This window comes from Gnatocerus cornutus, chromosome 1 (assembly GCF_029298725.1).
Source record: "Gnatocerus cornutus isolate USDA-ARS CGAHR chromosome 1, icGnaCorn1.1, whole genome shotgun sequence".
NCBI lineage: Eukaryota > Metazoa > Arthropoda > Insecta > Coleoptera > Tenebrionidae > Gnatocerus > Gnatocerus cornutus.
In genome coordinates this window covers 3,182,030-3,198,508 of record NC_142233.1, presented here as the reverse complement: position 1 = coordinate 3,198,508, position 16,479 = coordinate 3,182,030, and positions in this window count along the sequence as shown.

Genomic DNA, 16,479 nt, shown 5'->3' with positions numbered 1-16,479 from the left:
TCTTGCAATTCAGCCGTTGAATCTTGGTAAAAAGTGATAATTTTGTAGATTTCGTGCTCTTCTTTGCGAATTCAAACCAGAAAACAACGAGAATCGGCGAGAAATCGTCGTTTTGCATCGAAATATGCGGTTTTCTGTAAGAATTTTGATGATTTCGTGCAGAATTCTGCTGTTTTCTTGCAATTTAGCCGTTGAATCTTGGTAAAAAGTCATGATTTTGTAGATTTCGTGCTCTTCTTTGCGAATTCAAGATAGAAAACAACCAAAATCAGCGAGAAATCGTCGTTTTCCATCGAAATATGCGGTTTTCTCTAAGAATTTTGATGATTTCGTGCAGAATTCTGCTGTTTTCTTGCAATTCAGCCGTTGAATCTTGGTAAAAAGTCTTGATTTTGTAGATTTCGTGCTCTTCTTTGCGAATTCAAGCCAGAAAACAGCGAAAATCGGCCAGAAATCGTCGTTTTGCATCGAAATATGCGGTGTTCTGTTAGAATTTTGATGATTTCGTGCAGAATTCTGCTGTTTTCTTGCAATTTAGCTGTTGAATCTTGGTAAAAAGTCATGCTTTTGTAGATTTTGTGCTCTTCTTTGCGAATTCAAGACAGAAAACAACCAAAATCAGCGAGAAATCGTCGTTTTGCATCGAAATATGCGGTTTTCTCTAAGAATTTTGATGATTTCGTGCAGAATTCTGCTGTTTTCTTGCAATTCAGCCGTTGAATCTTGGTAAAAAGTCTTGATTTTGTAGATTTCGTGCTCTTCTTTGCGAATTCAAGCCAGAAAACAACGAAAATCGGCGAAAAATCGTCGTTTTGCATCGAAATATGCGGTTTTCTGTAAGAATTTTGATGTTTTCGTGCAGAATTCTGCTGTTTTCTTGCAATTCAGCCGTTGAATTTTGGTAAAAAGTCATGATTTTGTAGATTTCGTGCTCTTCTTTGCGAATTCAAACCAGAAAACAACAAAAATCGGCGAGAAATCGTCGTTTTGCATCGAAATATGCGGTTTTCTCTAAGAATTTTGATGATTTCGTGCAGAATTCTGCTGTTTTCTTGCAATTCAGCCGTTGAATCTTGGTAAAAAGTCATGATTTTGTAGATTTCGTGCTCTTCTTTGCGAATTCAAGCCAGAAAACAACGAGAATCGGCGAGAAATCGTCGTTTTGCATCGAAATATGCGGTTTTCTGTAAGAATTTTGATGATTTCGTGCAGAATTCTGCTGTTTTCTTGCAATTCAGCCGTTGAATCTTGGTTGAAAGTCATGATTTTGTAGATTTCCTGCTCTTCTTTGCAAATTCAAGCCAGAAAACAACGAAAATCGGCGAGAAATCGTCGTTTTGCATCGAAATACGCGGTTTTTTGTAAGAATTTTGATGATTTCGTGCAGAATTCTGCTGTTTTCTTGCAATTCAGCCGTTGAATCTTGGTAAGAGGTCACGATTTTGTAGATTTCGTGCTCTTCTTTGCGAATTCAAGCAAGAAAACAACGAAAATCAGCGAGAAATCGTCGTTTTGCATCGAGATATGCGGTTTACTCTAAGAATTTTGATGATTTCGTGCAGAATTCTGCTGTTTTCTTGCAATTCAGCCGTTGAATCTTGGTAAAAAGTGATGATTTTGTAGATTTCGTCCTCTTCTTTGCGAATTCAAGCCAGAAAACAACGAAAATCGGCGAGAAATCGTCGGTTTGCATCGAAATATGCGGTTTTCTGTAAGAATTTTGATGATTTCGTGCAGAATTCAGCTGTTTTCTTGCAATTCAGCCGTTGAATCTTGGTAAAAAGTGATGATTCTGTAGATTTCGTGCTTTTCCTTGCGAATTCAAGCCAGAAAACAACGAAAATCGACGAGAAATCGTCGTTTTGCATCGAAATATGCGGTTTTCTGTAAGAATTTTGATGATTTCGTGCAGAATTCTGCTGTTTTCTTGCAATTCAGCCGTTGAATCTTGGTTAAAAGTCATGATTTTGTAGATTTCCTGCTCTTCTTTGCAAATTCAAGCCAGAAAACAACGAAAATCGGCGAGAAATCGTCGTTTTGCATCGAAATATGCGGTTTTTTGTAAGAATTTTGATGATTTCGTGCCGAATTCTGCTGTTTTCTTGCAATTCAGCCGTTGAATCTTGGTAAGAGGTCATGATTTTGTAGATTTCGTGCTCTTCTTTGCGAATTCAAGCAAGAAAACAACGAAAATCAGCGAGAAATCGTCGTTTTGCATCGAGATATGCGGTTTACTCTAAGAATTTTGATGATTTCGTGCAGAATTCTGCTGTTTTCTTGCAATTCAGCCGTTGAATCTTGGTAAAAAGTCTTGATTTTGTAGATTTCGTGCTCTTCTTTGCGAATTCAAGCCAGAAAACAACGAAAATCGGCGAGAAATCGTCGTTTTGCATCGAAATATGCGGTTTTCTGTAAGAATTTTGATGATTTCGTGCAGAATTCTGCTGTTTTCTTGCAATTCAGCCGTTGAATCTTGGTAAAAAGTGATGATTTTGTAGATTTCGTGCTCTTCTTTGCGAATTCAAGCCAGAAAACAACGAAAATCGGCGAGAAATCGTCGTTTTGCATCGAAATATGCGGTTTTCTCTAAGAATTTTGACGATTTCGTGCAGAATTCTGCTGTTTTCTTGCAATTCAGCCATTGAATCTTGGTAAAAAGTCATGATTTTGTAGATTTCGTGCTCTTCTTTGCGAATTCAAGCCAGAAAACAACGAAAATCGGCGAGAAATCGTCGTTTTGCATCGAGATATGCGGTTTACTCTAAGAATTTTGATGATTTCGTGCAGAATTCTGCTGTTTTCTTGCAATTCAGCCGTTGAATCTTGGTAAAAAGTCTTGATTTTGTAGATTTCGTGCTCTTCTTTGCGAATTCAAGCCAGAAAACAACGAAAATCGGCGAGAAATCGTCGTTTTGCATCGAAATATGCGGTTTTCTGTAAGAATTTTGATGATTTCGTGCAGAATTCTGCTGTTTTCTTGCAATTCAGCCGTTGAATCTTGGTAAAAAGTCTTGATTTTGTAGATTTCGTGCTCTTCTTTGCGAATTCAAGCCAGAAAACAGCGAAAATCGGCCAGAAATCGTCGTTTTGCATCGAAATATGCGGTGTTCTGTTAGAATTTTGATGATTTCGTGCAGAATTCTGCTGTTTTCTTGCAATTTAGCTGTTGAATCTTGGTAAAAAGTCATGCTTTTGTAGATTTTGTGCTCTTCTTTGCGAATTCAAGACAGAAAACAACCAAAATCAGCGAGAAATCGTCGTTTTGCATCGAAATATGCGGTTTTCTCTAAGAATTTTGATGATTTCGTGCAGAATTCTGCTGTTTTCTTGCAATTCAGCCGTTGAATCTTGGTAAAAAGTCTTGATTTTGTAGATTTCGTGCTCTTCTTTGCGAATTCAAGCCAGAAAACAACGAAAATCGGCGAAAAATCGTCGTTTTGCATCGAAATATGCGGTTTTCTGTAAGAATTTTGATGTTTTCGTGCAGAATTCTGCTGTTTTCTTGCAATTCAGCCGTTGAATTTTGGTAAAAAGTCATGATTTTGTAGATTTCGTGCTCTTCTTTGCGAATTCAAACCAGAAAACAACAAAAATCGGCGAGAAATCGTCGTTTTGCATCGAAATATGCGGTTTTCTCTAAGAATTTTGATGATTTCGTGCAGAATTCTGCTGTTTTCTTGCAATTCAGCCGTTGAATCTTGGTAAAAAGTCATGATTTTGTAGATTTCGTGCTCTTCTTTGCGAATTCAAGCCAGAAAACAACGAGAATCGGCGAGAAATCGTCGTTTTGCATCGAAATATGCGGTTTTCTGTAAGAATTTTGATGATTTCGTGCAGAATTCTGCTGTTTTCTTGCAATTCAGCCGTTGAATCTTGGTTGAAAGTCATGATTTTGTAGATTTCCTGCTCTTCTTTGCAAATTCAAGCCAGAAAACAACGAAAATCGGCGAGAAATCGTCGTTTTGCATCGAAATACGCGGTTTTTTGTAAGAATTTTGATGATTTCGTGCAGAATTCTGCTGTTTTCTTGCAATTCAGCCGTTGAATCTTGGTAAGAGGTCACGATTTTGTAGATTTCGTGCTCTTCTTTGCGAATTCAAGCAAGAAAACAACGAAAATCAGCGAGAAATCGTCGTTTTGCATCGAGATATGCGGTTTACTCTAAGAATTTTGATGATTTCGTGCAGAATTCTGCTGTTTTCTTGCAATTCAGCCGTTGAATCTTGGTAAAAAGTGATGATTTTGTAGATTTCGTCCTCTTCTTTGCGAATTCAAGCCAGAAAACAACGAAAATCGGCGAGAAATCGTCGGTTTGCATCGAAATATGCGGTTTTCTGTAAGAATTTTGATGATTTCGTGCAGAATTCAGCTGTTTTCTTGCAATTCAGCCGTTGAATCTTGGTAAAAAGTGATGATTCTGTAGATTTCGTGCTTTTCCTTGCGAATTCAAGCCAGAAAACAACGAAAATCGACGAGAAATCGTCGTTTTGCATCGAAATATGCGGTTTTCTGTAAGAATTTTGATGATTTCGTGCAGAATTCTGCTGTTTTCTTGCAATTCAGCCGTTGAATCTTGGTTAAAAGTCATGATTTTGTAGATTTCCTGCTCTTCTTTGCAAATTCAAGCCAGAAAACAACGAAAATCGGCGAGAAATCGTCGTTTTGCATCGAAATATGCGGTTTTTTGTAAGAATTTTGATGATTTCGTGCCGAATTCTGCTGTTTTCTTGCAATTCAGCCGTTGAATCTTGGTAAGAGGTCATGATTTTGTAGATTTCGTGCTCTTCTTTGCGAATTCAAGCAAGAAAACAACGAAAATCAGCGAGAAATCGTCGTTTTGCATCGAGATATGCGGTTTACTCTAAGAATTTTGATGATTTCGTGCAGAATTCTGCTGTTTTCTTGCAATTCAGCCGTTGAATCTTGGTAAAAAGTCTTGATTTTGTAGATTTCGTGCTCTTCTTTGCGAATTCAAGCCAGAAAACAACGAAAATCGGCGAGAAATCGTCGTTTTGCATCGAAATATGCGGTTTTCTGTAAGAATTTTGATGATTTCGTGCAGAATTCTGCTGTTTTCTTGCAATTCAGCCGTTGAATCTTGGTAAAAAGTCATGATTTTGTAGATTTCGTGCTCTTCTTTGCGAATTCAAGCCAGAAAACAACGAAAATCGGCGAGAAATCGTCGTTTTGCATCGAAATATGCGGTGTTCTGTAAGAATTTTGATGATTTCGTGCAGAATTCTGCTGTTTTCTTGCAATTCAGCCGTTGAATCTTGGTAAAAAGTCATGATTTTGTAGATTTCGTGCTCTTTTTTGCGAATTCAAGATAGAAAACAACGAAAATCAGCGAGAAATCGTCGTTTCGCATCGAAATATGCGGTTTTCTCTGAGAATTTTGATGATTTCGTGCAGAATTCTGCTGTTTTCTTGCAATTCAGCCGTTGAATCTTGGTAAAAAGTGATGATTTTGTAGATTTCGTGCTCTTCTTTGCGAATTCAAGCCAGAAAACAACGAAAATCGGCGAGAAATCGTCGTTTTGCATCGAAATATGCGGTTTTCTCTAAGAATTTTGACGATTTCGTGCAGAATTCTGCTGTTTTCTTGCAATTCAGCCATTGAATCTTGGTAAAAAGTCATGATTTTGTAGATTTCGTGCTCTTCTTTGCGAATTCAAGCCAGAAAACAACGAAAATCGGCGAGAAATCGTCGTTTTGCATCGAAATATGCGGTTTTCTCTAAGAATTTTGATGATTTCGTGCAGAATTCTGCTGTTTTCTTGCAGTTCAGCCGTTGAATCTTGGTAAAAAGTCATGATTTTGTAGATTTCGTGCTCTTCTTTGCGAATTCAAGATAGAAAACAACGAAAATCAGCGAGAAATCGTCGTTTTGCATCGAAATATGCGGTTTTCTCGAAGAATTTTGATGATTTCGTGCAGAATTCTGCTGTTTTCTTGCAATTCAGCCGGTTGAATCTTGGTAAAAAGTCATGATTTTGTAGATTTCGTGCTTTTCTTTGCGAATTCATGCCAGAAAACAACGAAAATCGGCGAGAAATCGTCGTTTTGCATGGAAATATGCGGTTTTCTGTAAGAATTTTGATGATTTCGTGCAGAATTCTGCTGTTTTTTTGCAATTCAGCCGTTGAATCTTGGTAAAAAGTCATGATTTTGTAGATTTCGTGCTCATCTTTGCGAATTCAAGCCAGAAAACAACGAAAATCGGCGAGAAATCATCGTTTTGCATCAAAATATGCGGTTTTCTGTAAGAATTTTGATGATTTCGTGCAGAATTCTGCTGTTTTCTTGTAATTCAGCCGTTGAATCTTGGTAAAAAGTCATGATTTTGTAGATTTCGTGCTCTTCTTGGCGAATTCAAGATAGAAAACAACGAAAATCAGCGAAAAATCGTCGTTTTGCATCTAAATATGCGGTTTTCTCTAAGAATTTTGATGATTTCGTGCAGAATTCTGCTGTTTTCTTGCAATTCAGCCGTTGAATCTTAGTAAAAAGTCATGATTTTGTAGATTTCGTGCTCTTCTTTGCGAATTCAAGCCAGAAAACAACGAAAATCGGCGAGAAATCGTCGTTTTGCATCGAAATATGCGGTTTTCTGTAAGAAATTTTGATGATTTCGTGCAGAATTCTGCTGTTTTCTTGCAATTCAGCCGTTGAATCTTGGTACAAAGTCATGATTTTGTAGATTTCGTGCTCTTCTTTGCAAATTCAAGCCAGAAAACCACGAAAATCGGCAAGAAATGGTCGTTTTGCATCGAAATAGGCGGTTTTCTCTAAGAATGTTGATGATTTCGTTCAGAATTCTGCTGTTTTCTTGCAATTCAGCCGTTAAATCTTGGTAAAAAGTCATGATTTTGTAGATTTCGTGCTCTTCTTTGCGAATTCAAGCCAGAAAACAACGAAAATCGGCGAGAAATCGTCGTTTTGCATCGAAATATGCGGTTTTCTGTAAGAATTTTGATGATTTCGTGCAGAATTCTGCTGTTTTCTTGCAATACAGCCGTTGAATCTTGGTAAAAAGTGATGATTTAATAGATTTCGTGCTCTTCTTTGCGAATTCAAGCCAGAAAACAACGAAAATCGGCGAGAAATCGTTGTTTTGCATCGAAATATGCGGTATTCTCTAAGAATTTTGATGATTTCGTGCAGAATTCTGCTGTTTTCTTGCAATTCAGCCGTTGAATCTTGGTAAAAAGTCATGATTTTGTAGATTTCGTGCTCTTCTTTGAGAATTCAAGATAGAAAACAACGAAAATCAGCGAAAAATCGTCGTTTTGCATCGAAATATGCGGTTTTCTCTAAGGATTTTGATGATTTCGTGCAGAATTCTGCTGTTTTCTTGCAATTCAGCCGTTGAATCTTGGTAAAAAGTCATGATTTTGTAGATTTCGTGCTCTTCTTTGCGAATTCAAGCCAGAAAACAACGAAAATCGGCGAGAAATCGTTGTTTTGCATCGAAATATGCTGTTTTGTCTAAGAATTTTGACGATTTCGTGCAGAATTCTGCTGTTTTCTTGCAATTCAGCCGTTGAATCTTGGTAAAAAGTCATGATTTTGTAGATTTCGTGCTCTTCTTTGCGAATTCAAGATAGAAAACAACGAAAATCAGCGAGAAATCGTCGTTTTGCATCGAAATATGCGGTTTTCTCTAAGAATTTTGATGATTTCGTGCAGAATTCTGCTGTTTTCTTGCAATTCAGCCGTTGAATCTTGGTAATAAGTGATGATTTTGTAGATTTCGTGCTCTTCTTTGCGAATTCAAGCCAGAAAACAACGAAAATCGGCGAGAAATCCTCGTTTTGCATCGAAATATGCGGTTTTCTCTAAGAATTTTGACGATTTCGTGCAGAATTCTGCTGTTTTCTTGCAATTCAGCCGTTGAATCTTGGTAAAAAGTCATGATTTTGTAGATTTCGTGCTCTTCTTTGAAAATTCAAGATAGAAAACAACGAAAATCAGCGAAAAATCGTCGTTTTGCATCGAAATATGCGGTTTTCTCTAAGAATTTTGATGATTTCGTGCAGAATTCTGCTGTTTTCTTGCAATTCAGCCGTTGAATCTTGGTAAAAAGTCATGATTTTGTAGATTTCGTGCTCTTCTTTGCGAATTCAAGATAGAAAACAACGAAAATCAGCGAGAAATCGTCGTTTTGCATCGAAATATGCGGTTTTCTCTAAGAATTTTGATGATTTCGTGCAGAATTCTGCTGTTTTCTTGCAATTCAGTCGTTGAGTCTTGGTAAAAAGTGATGATTTTGTAGATTTCGTGCTCATCTTTGCGAATTCAAGCCAGAAAACAACGAAAATCGGCGAGAAATCGTTGTTTTGCATCGAAATATGCGGTTTTCTCTAAGAATTTTGACGATTTCGTGCAGAATTCTGCTGTTTTCTTGCAATTCAGCCGTTGAATCTTGGTAAAAAGTCATGATTTTGTAGATTTCGTACTCTTCTTGGCGAATTCAAGCCAGAAAACAACGAAAATCGGCGAGAAATCGTAGTTTTGCATCGAAATATGCGGTTTTCTCTAAGAATTTTGATGATTTCGTGCAGAATTATGCTGTTTTCTTGCAATTCAGCCGTTGAATCTTTGTAAAAAGTCATGATTTTGTAGATTTCGTGCTCCTCTTTGCGAATTCAAGATAGAAAACAACGAAAATCAGCGAGAAATCGTCGTTTTGCATCGAAATATGCGGTTTTCTCTAAGAATTTTGATGATTTCGTGCAGAATTCTGCTGTTTTCTTGCAATTCAGTCGTTGAGTCTTGGTAAAAAGTGATGATTTTGTAGATTTCGTGCTCATCTTTGCGAATTCAAGCCAGAAAACAACGAAAATCGGCGAGAAATCGTTGTTTTGCATCGAAATATGCGGTTTTCTCTAAGAATTTTGACGATTTCGTGCAGAATTCTGCTGTTTTCTTGCAATTCAGCCGTTGAATCTTGGTAAAAAGTCATGATTTTGTAGATTTCGTGCTCTTCTTTGCGAATTCAAGATAGAAAACAACGAAAATCAGCGAGAAATCGTCGTTTTGCATCGAAATATGCGGTTTTCTCTAAGAATTTTGATGATTTCGTGCAGAATTCTGCTGTTTTCTTGCAATTCAGCCGTTGAATCTTGGTAATAAGTGATGATTTTGTAGATTTCGTGCTCTTCTTTGCGAATTCAAGCCAGAAAACAACGAAAATCGGCGAGAAATCCTCGTTTTGCATCGAAATATGCGGTTTTCTCTAAGAATTTTGACGATTTCGTGCAGAATTCTGCTGTTTTTTTGCAATTCAGCCGTTGAATCTTGGTAAAAAGTCATGATTTTGTAGATTTCGTGCTCTTCTTTGAAAATTCAAGATAGAAAACAACGAAAATCAGCGAAAAATCGTCGTTTTGCATCGAAATATGCGGTTTTCTCTAAGAATTTTAATGATTTCGTGCAGAATTCTGCTGTTTTCTTGCAATTCAGCCGTTGAATCTTGGTAAAAAGTCATGATTTTGTAGATTTCGTGCTCTTCTTTGCGAATTCAAGCCAGAAAACAACGAAAATCGGCGAGAAATCGTCGTTTTGCATCGAAATATGCGGTTTTCTCTAAGAATTTTGATGATTTCGTGCAGAATTCTGCTGTTTACTTGCAATTCAGCCGTTGAATCTTGGTAAAAAGTCATGATTTTGTAGATTTCGTGCTCTTCTTTGCGAATTCATGACAGAAAAACAACGAAAATCGGCGAGAAATCGTCGTTTTGCATCGAAATATGCGGTTTTCTGTAAGAATTTTGATGATTTCGTGCAGAATTTTGCTGTTTTCTTGCAATTCAGCCGTTGAATTTTGGTAAAAAGTCATGATTTTGTAGATTTCGTACTCTTCTTTGCGAATTCAAGCCAGAAAACAACGAAAATCGGCGAAAAATCGTCGTTTTGCATCGAAATATGCGGTTTTCTGTAAGAATTTTGATGATTTCGTGCCGAATTCTGCTGTTTTCTTGCAATTCAGCCGTTGAATCTTGGTAAAAAGTCATTATTTTGTAGATTTCGTGCTCTTCTTGGCGAATTCAAGATAGAAAACAACGAAAATCGGCGAGAAATCGTTGTTTTGCATCGAAATATGCGGTTTTCTCTAAGAATTTTGATGATTTCGTGCAGAATTCTGCTGTTTTCTTGCAATTCAGCCGTTGAATCTTGGTAAAAAGTCATGATTTTGTAGATTTCGTGCTCTTCTTTGCGAATTCAAGCCAGAAAATAACGAAAATCGGCGAGAAATCGTCGTTTTGCATCGAAATATGCGGTTTTCTGTAAGAATTTTGATAATTTCGTGCAGAATTCTGCTGTTTTCTTGCAATTCAGCCGTTGAATCTTGGTAAAAAGTCATGATTTTGTAGATTTCGTGCTCTTCTTTGCGAATTCAAGATAGAAAACAACGAAAATCAGCGAGAAATCGTCGTTTTGCATCGAAATATGCGGTTTTCTCTAAGAATTTTGATGATTTCGTGCAGAATTCTGCTGTTTTCTTGCAATTCAGTCGTTGAGTCTTGGTAAAAAGTGACGATTTTGTAGATTTCGTGCTCATCTTTGCGAATTCAAGCCAGAAAACAACGAAAATCGGCGAGAAATTGTTGTTTTGCATCGAAATATGCGGCTTTCTCTAAGAATTTTGACGATTTCGTGCAGAATTCTGCTGTTTTCTTGCAATTCAGCCGTTGAATCTTGGTAAAAAGTCATGATTTTGTAGATTTCGTGCTCTTCTTTGAAAATTCAAGATAGAAAACAACGAAAATCGGCGAGAAATCGTCGTTTTGCATCGAAATATGCAGTTTTCTGTAAGAATTTTGATGATTTCGTGCAGAATTCTGCTGTTTTCTTGCAATTCAGCCGTTGAATCTTGGTAAAAAGTCATAATTTTGTAGATTTCGTGCTCTTCTTTGCGAATTCAAGCCAGAAAACAACGAAAATCGGCGAGAAATCGTCGTTTTGCATCGAAATATGCGATTTTCTGTAAGAATTTTGATGATTTCGTGCAGAATTCTGCTGTTTTCTTGCAATTCAGCCGTTGAATCTTGGTAAAAAGTCATGATTTTGCAGATTTCGTGCTCTTCTTTGCGAATTTAAGCCAGAAAACCACGAAAATCGGCGAGAAATCGTCGTTTTGCATCGAAATATGCGGTTTTCTCTAAGAATTTTGATGATTTCGTGCAGAATTCTGCTGTTTTCTTGCAATTCAGCCGTTGAATCTTGGTAAAAAGTGATGATTTTGTAGATTTCGTGCTCTTCTTTGCGAATTCAAGCCAGAAAACAACAAAAATCGGCGAGAAATCGTTGTTTTGCATCGAAATATGCGGTTTTCTGTAAGAATTTTGATGATTTCGTGCAGAATTCTGCTGTTTTCTTCCAATTCAGCCGTTGAATCTTGGTAAAAAGTCATGATTTTGTAGATTTCGTGCTCTTCTTTGCGAATTCAAGCCAGAAAACAACGACAATCGGCGAGAAATCGTCGTTTTCCATCGAAATATGCGATTTTCTGTAAGAATTTTGATGATTTCGTGCAGAATTCTGCTGTTTTCTTGCAATTCAGCCGTTGAATCTTGATAAAAAGTCATGATTTTGTAGATTTCGTGCTCTTCTTTGCGAATTCAAGCCAGAAAACAACGAAAATCCGCGAGAAATCGTCGTTTTGCATCGAAATATGCGGTTTTCTGTAAGAATTTTGATGATTTCGTGCAGAATTCTGCTGTTTTCTTGCAATTCAGCCGTTGAATCTTGGTAAAAAGTCATGATTTAGTAGATTTCGTGCTCTTCTTTGCGAATTCAAGCCAGAAAACAACGAAAGTCGGCGAGAAATCGTCGTTTTGCATCGAAAAATGCGGTTTTCTGTAAGAATTTTGATGATTTCGTGCAGAATTCTGCTGTTTTCTTGCAATTCAGCCGTTGAATCTTGGTAAAAAGTCATGATTTTGTAGATTTTGTGCTCTTCTTTGCGAATTCAAGCCAGAAAACAACGAAAATCGGCAAGAAATCGTCGTTGTACATCGAAATATGCGGTTTTCTTTAAGAATTTTGATGATTTCGTGCAGAATTCTGCTGTTTTCTTGCAATTCAGCCGTTGAATCTTGGTAAAAAGTCATGATTTTGTAGATTCCGTGCTCTTCTTTGCGAATTCAAGATAGAAAACAACGAAAATCAGCGAGAAATCGTCGTTTTGCATCGAAATATGCGGTTTTCTCTAAGAATTTTGATGATTTCGTGCAGAATTCTGCTGTTTTCTTGCAATTCAGCCGTTGAATCTTGGTAAAAAGTGATGATTTTGTAGATTTCGTGCTCTTCTTTGCGAATTCAAGCCAGAAAACAACGGAAATCGGCGAGAAATCGTCGTTTTGCATCGAAATATGCGGTTTTCTCTAAGAATTTTGACGATCTCGTGCAGAATTCTGCTGTTTTCTTGCAATTCAGCCGTTGAATCTTGGTAAAAAGTCATGATTTTGTAGATTTCGTGCTCTTCTTTGGGAATTCATGCCAGAAAACAACGAAAATCGGCGAGAAATCGTCGTTTTGCATCGAAATATGCGGTTTTCTGTAAGAATTTTCATGATTTCGTGCAGAATTCTGCTGTTTTCTTGCAATTCAGCCGTTGAATCTTGGTAAAAAGTCATGATTTTGTAGATTTCGTGCTCTTCTTTGCGAATTCAAGCCAGAAAACAACGAAAATCGGCGAGAAATCGTCGTTTTGCATCGAAATATGCGGTTTTCTGTAAGAATTTTGATGATTTCGTGCAGAATTCTGCTGTTTTCTTGCAATTCAGCCGTTGAATCTTGGTAAAAAGTGATGATTTTGTAGATTTCGTGTTCTTCTTGGCAAATTCAAGATAGAAATCAACGAAAATCGGCGAGAAATCGTTGTTTTGCATCGAAATATGCGGTTTTCTCTAAGAATTTTGATGATTTCGTGCAGAATTCTGCTGTTTTCTTGCAATTCAGCCGTTGAATCTTGGTAAAAAGTCATGATTTAGTAGATTTCGTGCTCTTCTTTGCGAATTCAAGCCAGGAAACAACGAAAATCGGCGAGAAATCGTCGTTTTGCATCGAAAAATGCGGTTTTCTGTAAGAATTTTGATGATTTCGTGCAGAATTCTGCTGTTTTCTTCCAATTCAGCCGTTGAATCTTGGTAAAAAGTCATGATTTTGTAGATTTCGTGCTCTTCTTTGCGAATTCAAGCCAGAAAACAACGAACAACGAATTCTGCTGTTTTCTTGCAATTCAGCTGTTGAATCTTGGTAAAAAGTCATGATTTTGTAGATTTTGTGCTCTTCTTTGCGAATTCATGCCAGAAAACAACGAAAATCGGCGAGAAATCGTCGTTTTGCATCGAAATATGCGGTTTTCTGTAAGAATTTTCATGATTTCTTGCAGAATTCTGCTGTTTTCTTGCAATTCAGCCGTTGAATCTTGGTAAAAAGTCATGATTTTGTAGATTTCGTGCTCTTCTTTGCGAATTCAAGCCAGAAAACAACGAAAATCGGCGAGAAATCGTCGTTTTGCATCGAAATATGCGGTTTTCTGTAAGAATTTTGATGATTTCGTGCAGAATTCTGCTGTTTTCTTGCAATTCAGCCGTTGAATCTTGGTAAAAAGTGATGATTTTGTAGATTTCGTGTTCTTCTTGGCAAATTCAAGATAGAAAACAACGAAAATCGGCGAGAAATCGTTGTTTTGCATCGAAATATGCGGTTTTCTCTAAGAATTTTGATGATTTCGTGCAGAATTCTGCTGTTTTCTTGCAATTCAGCCGTTGAATCTTGGTAAAAAGTGATGATTTTGTAGATTTCGTGCTCTTCTTTGCGAATTCAAGCCAGAAAACAACGAAAATCGGCGAGAAATCGTCGTTTTGCATCGAAATATGCGGTTTTCTCTAAGAATTTTGACGATTTCGTGCAGAATTCTGCTGTTTTCTTGCAATGCAGCTGTTGAATCTTGGTAAAAAATCATGATTTTGTAGATTTCGTGCTCTTTTTTGCGAATTCAAGATAGAAAACAACGAAAATCAGCGAGAAATCGTCGTTTTGCATCGAAATATGCGGTTTTCTCTAAGAATTTTGATGATTTCGTGCAGAATTCTGCTGTTTTCTTGCAATTCAGCCGTTGAATCTTGGTAAAAAGTCATGATTTTGTAGATTTCGTGCTCTTCTTTGCAAATTCATGCCAGAAAACAACGAAGATCGGCGAGAAATCGTCGTTTTGCATCGAAATATGCGGTTTTTTGTAAGAATTTTGATGATTTCGTGCAGAATTCAGCTGTTTTCTTGCAATTCAGCCGTAGAATCTTGGTAAAAAGTGATGATTTTGTAGATTTCGTGCTCTTCTTTGCGAATTCAAGCCAGAAAACAACGAAAATCGGCGAGAAATCGTTGTTTTGCATCGAAATATGCGGTTTTCTGTAAGAATTTTGATGATTTTGTGCAGAATTCTGCTGTTTTCTTGCAATTCAGCCGTTGAATCTAGGTACAATGTCATGATTTTGTAGATTTCGTGCTCTTCTTGGCGAATTCAAGCCAGAAAACAACGAAAATCGGCGAGAAATCGTCGTTTTGCATGGAAATATGCGGTTTTCTGTAAGAATTTTGATGATTTCGTGCATAATTCTGCTGTTTTCTTGCAATTCAGCCGTTGAATCTTGGTAAAAAGTGATGATTTTGTAGATTTCGTGTTCTTCTTGGCAAATTCAAGATAGAAAACAACGAAAATCGGCGAGAAATCGTTGTTTTGCATCGAAATATGCGGTTTTCTCTAAGAATTTTGATGATTTCGTGCAGAATTCTGCTGTTTTCTTGCAATTCAGCCGTTGAATCTTGGTAAAAAGTGATGATTTTGTAGATTTCGTGCTCTTCTTTGCGAATTCAAGCCAGAAAACAACGAAAATCGGCGAGAAATCGTCGTTTTGCATCGAAATATGCGGTTTTCTCTAAGAATTTTGACGATTTCGTGCAGAATTCTGCTGTTTTCTTGCAATTCAGCTGTTGAATCTTGGTAAAAAATCATGATTTTGTAGATTTCGTGCTCTTTTTTGCGAATTCAAGATAGAAAACAACGAAAATCAGCGAGAAATCGTCGTTTTGCATCGAAATATGCGGTTTTCTCTAAGAATTTTGATGATTTCGTGCAGAATTCTGCTGTTTTCTTGCAATTCAGCCGTTGAATCTTGGTAAAAAGTCATGATTTTGTAGATTTCGTGCTCTTCTTTGCGAATTCAAGCCAGAAAACAACGAAAATCCGCGAGAAATCGTCGTTTTGCATCGAAATATGCGGTTTTCTGTAAGAATTTTGATGATTTCGTGCAGAATTCTGCTGTTTTCTTGCAATTCAGCCGTAGAATCTTGGTAAAAAGTGATGATTTTGTAGATTTCGTGCTCTTCTTTGCGAATTCAAGCCAGAAAACAACAAAAATCGGCGAGAAATCGTTGTTTTGCATCGAAATATGCGGTTTTCTGTAAGAATTTTGATGATTTCGTGCAGAATTCTGCTGTTTTCTTGCAATTCAGCCGTTGAATCTTGGTAAAAAGTCATGATTTAGTAGATTTCGTGCTCTTCTTTGCGAATTCAAGCCAGAAAACAACGAAAATCGGCGAGAAATCGTCGTTTTGCATCGAAAAATGCGGTTTTCTGTAAGAATTTTGATGATTTCGTGCAGAATTCTGCTGTTTTCTTGCAATTCAGCCGTTGAATCTTGGTAAAAAGTCATGATTTTGTAGATTTCGTGCTCTTCTTTGCGAATTCAAGCCAGAAAACAACGAAAATCGGCAAGAAATCGTCGTTTTGCATCGAAATATGCGGTTTTCTTTAAGAATTTTGATGATTTCGTGCAGAATTCTGCTGTTTTCTTGCAATTCAGCCGTTGAATCTTGGTAAAAAGTCATGATTTTGTAGATTCCGTGCTCTTCTTTGCGAATTCAAGATAGAAAACAACGAAAATTAGCGAGAAATCGTCGTTTTGCATCGAAATATGCGGTTTTCTCTAAGAATTTTGATGATTTCGTGCAGAATTCTGCTGTTTTCTTGCAATTCAGCCGTTGAATCTTGGTAAAAAGTGATGATTTTGTAGATTTCGTGCTCTTCTTTGCGAATTCAAGCCAGAAAACAACGGAAATCGGCGAGAAATCGTCGTTTTGCATCGAAATATGCGGTTTTCTCTAAGAATTTTGACGATCTCGTGCAGAATTCTGCTGTTTTCTTGCAATTCAGCCGTTGAATCTTGGTAAAAAGTGATGATTTTGTAGATTTCGTGTTCTTCTTGGCAAATTCAAGATAGAAAACAACGAAAATCGGCGAGAAATCGTTGTTTTGCATCGAAATATACGGTTTTCTCTAAGAATTTTGATGATTTCGTGCAGAATTCTGCTGTTTTCTTGCAATTCAGCCGTTGAATCTTGGTAAAAAGTGATGATTTTGTAGATTTCGTGCTCTTCTTTGCGAATTCAAGCCAGAAAACAACGAAA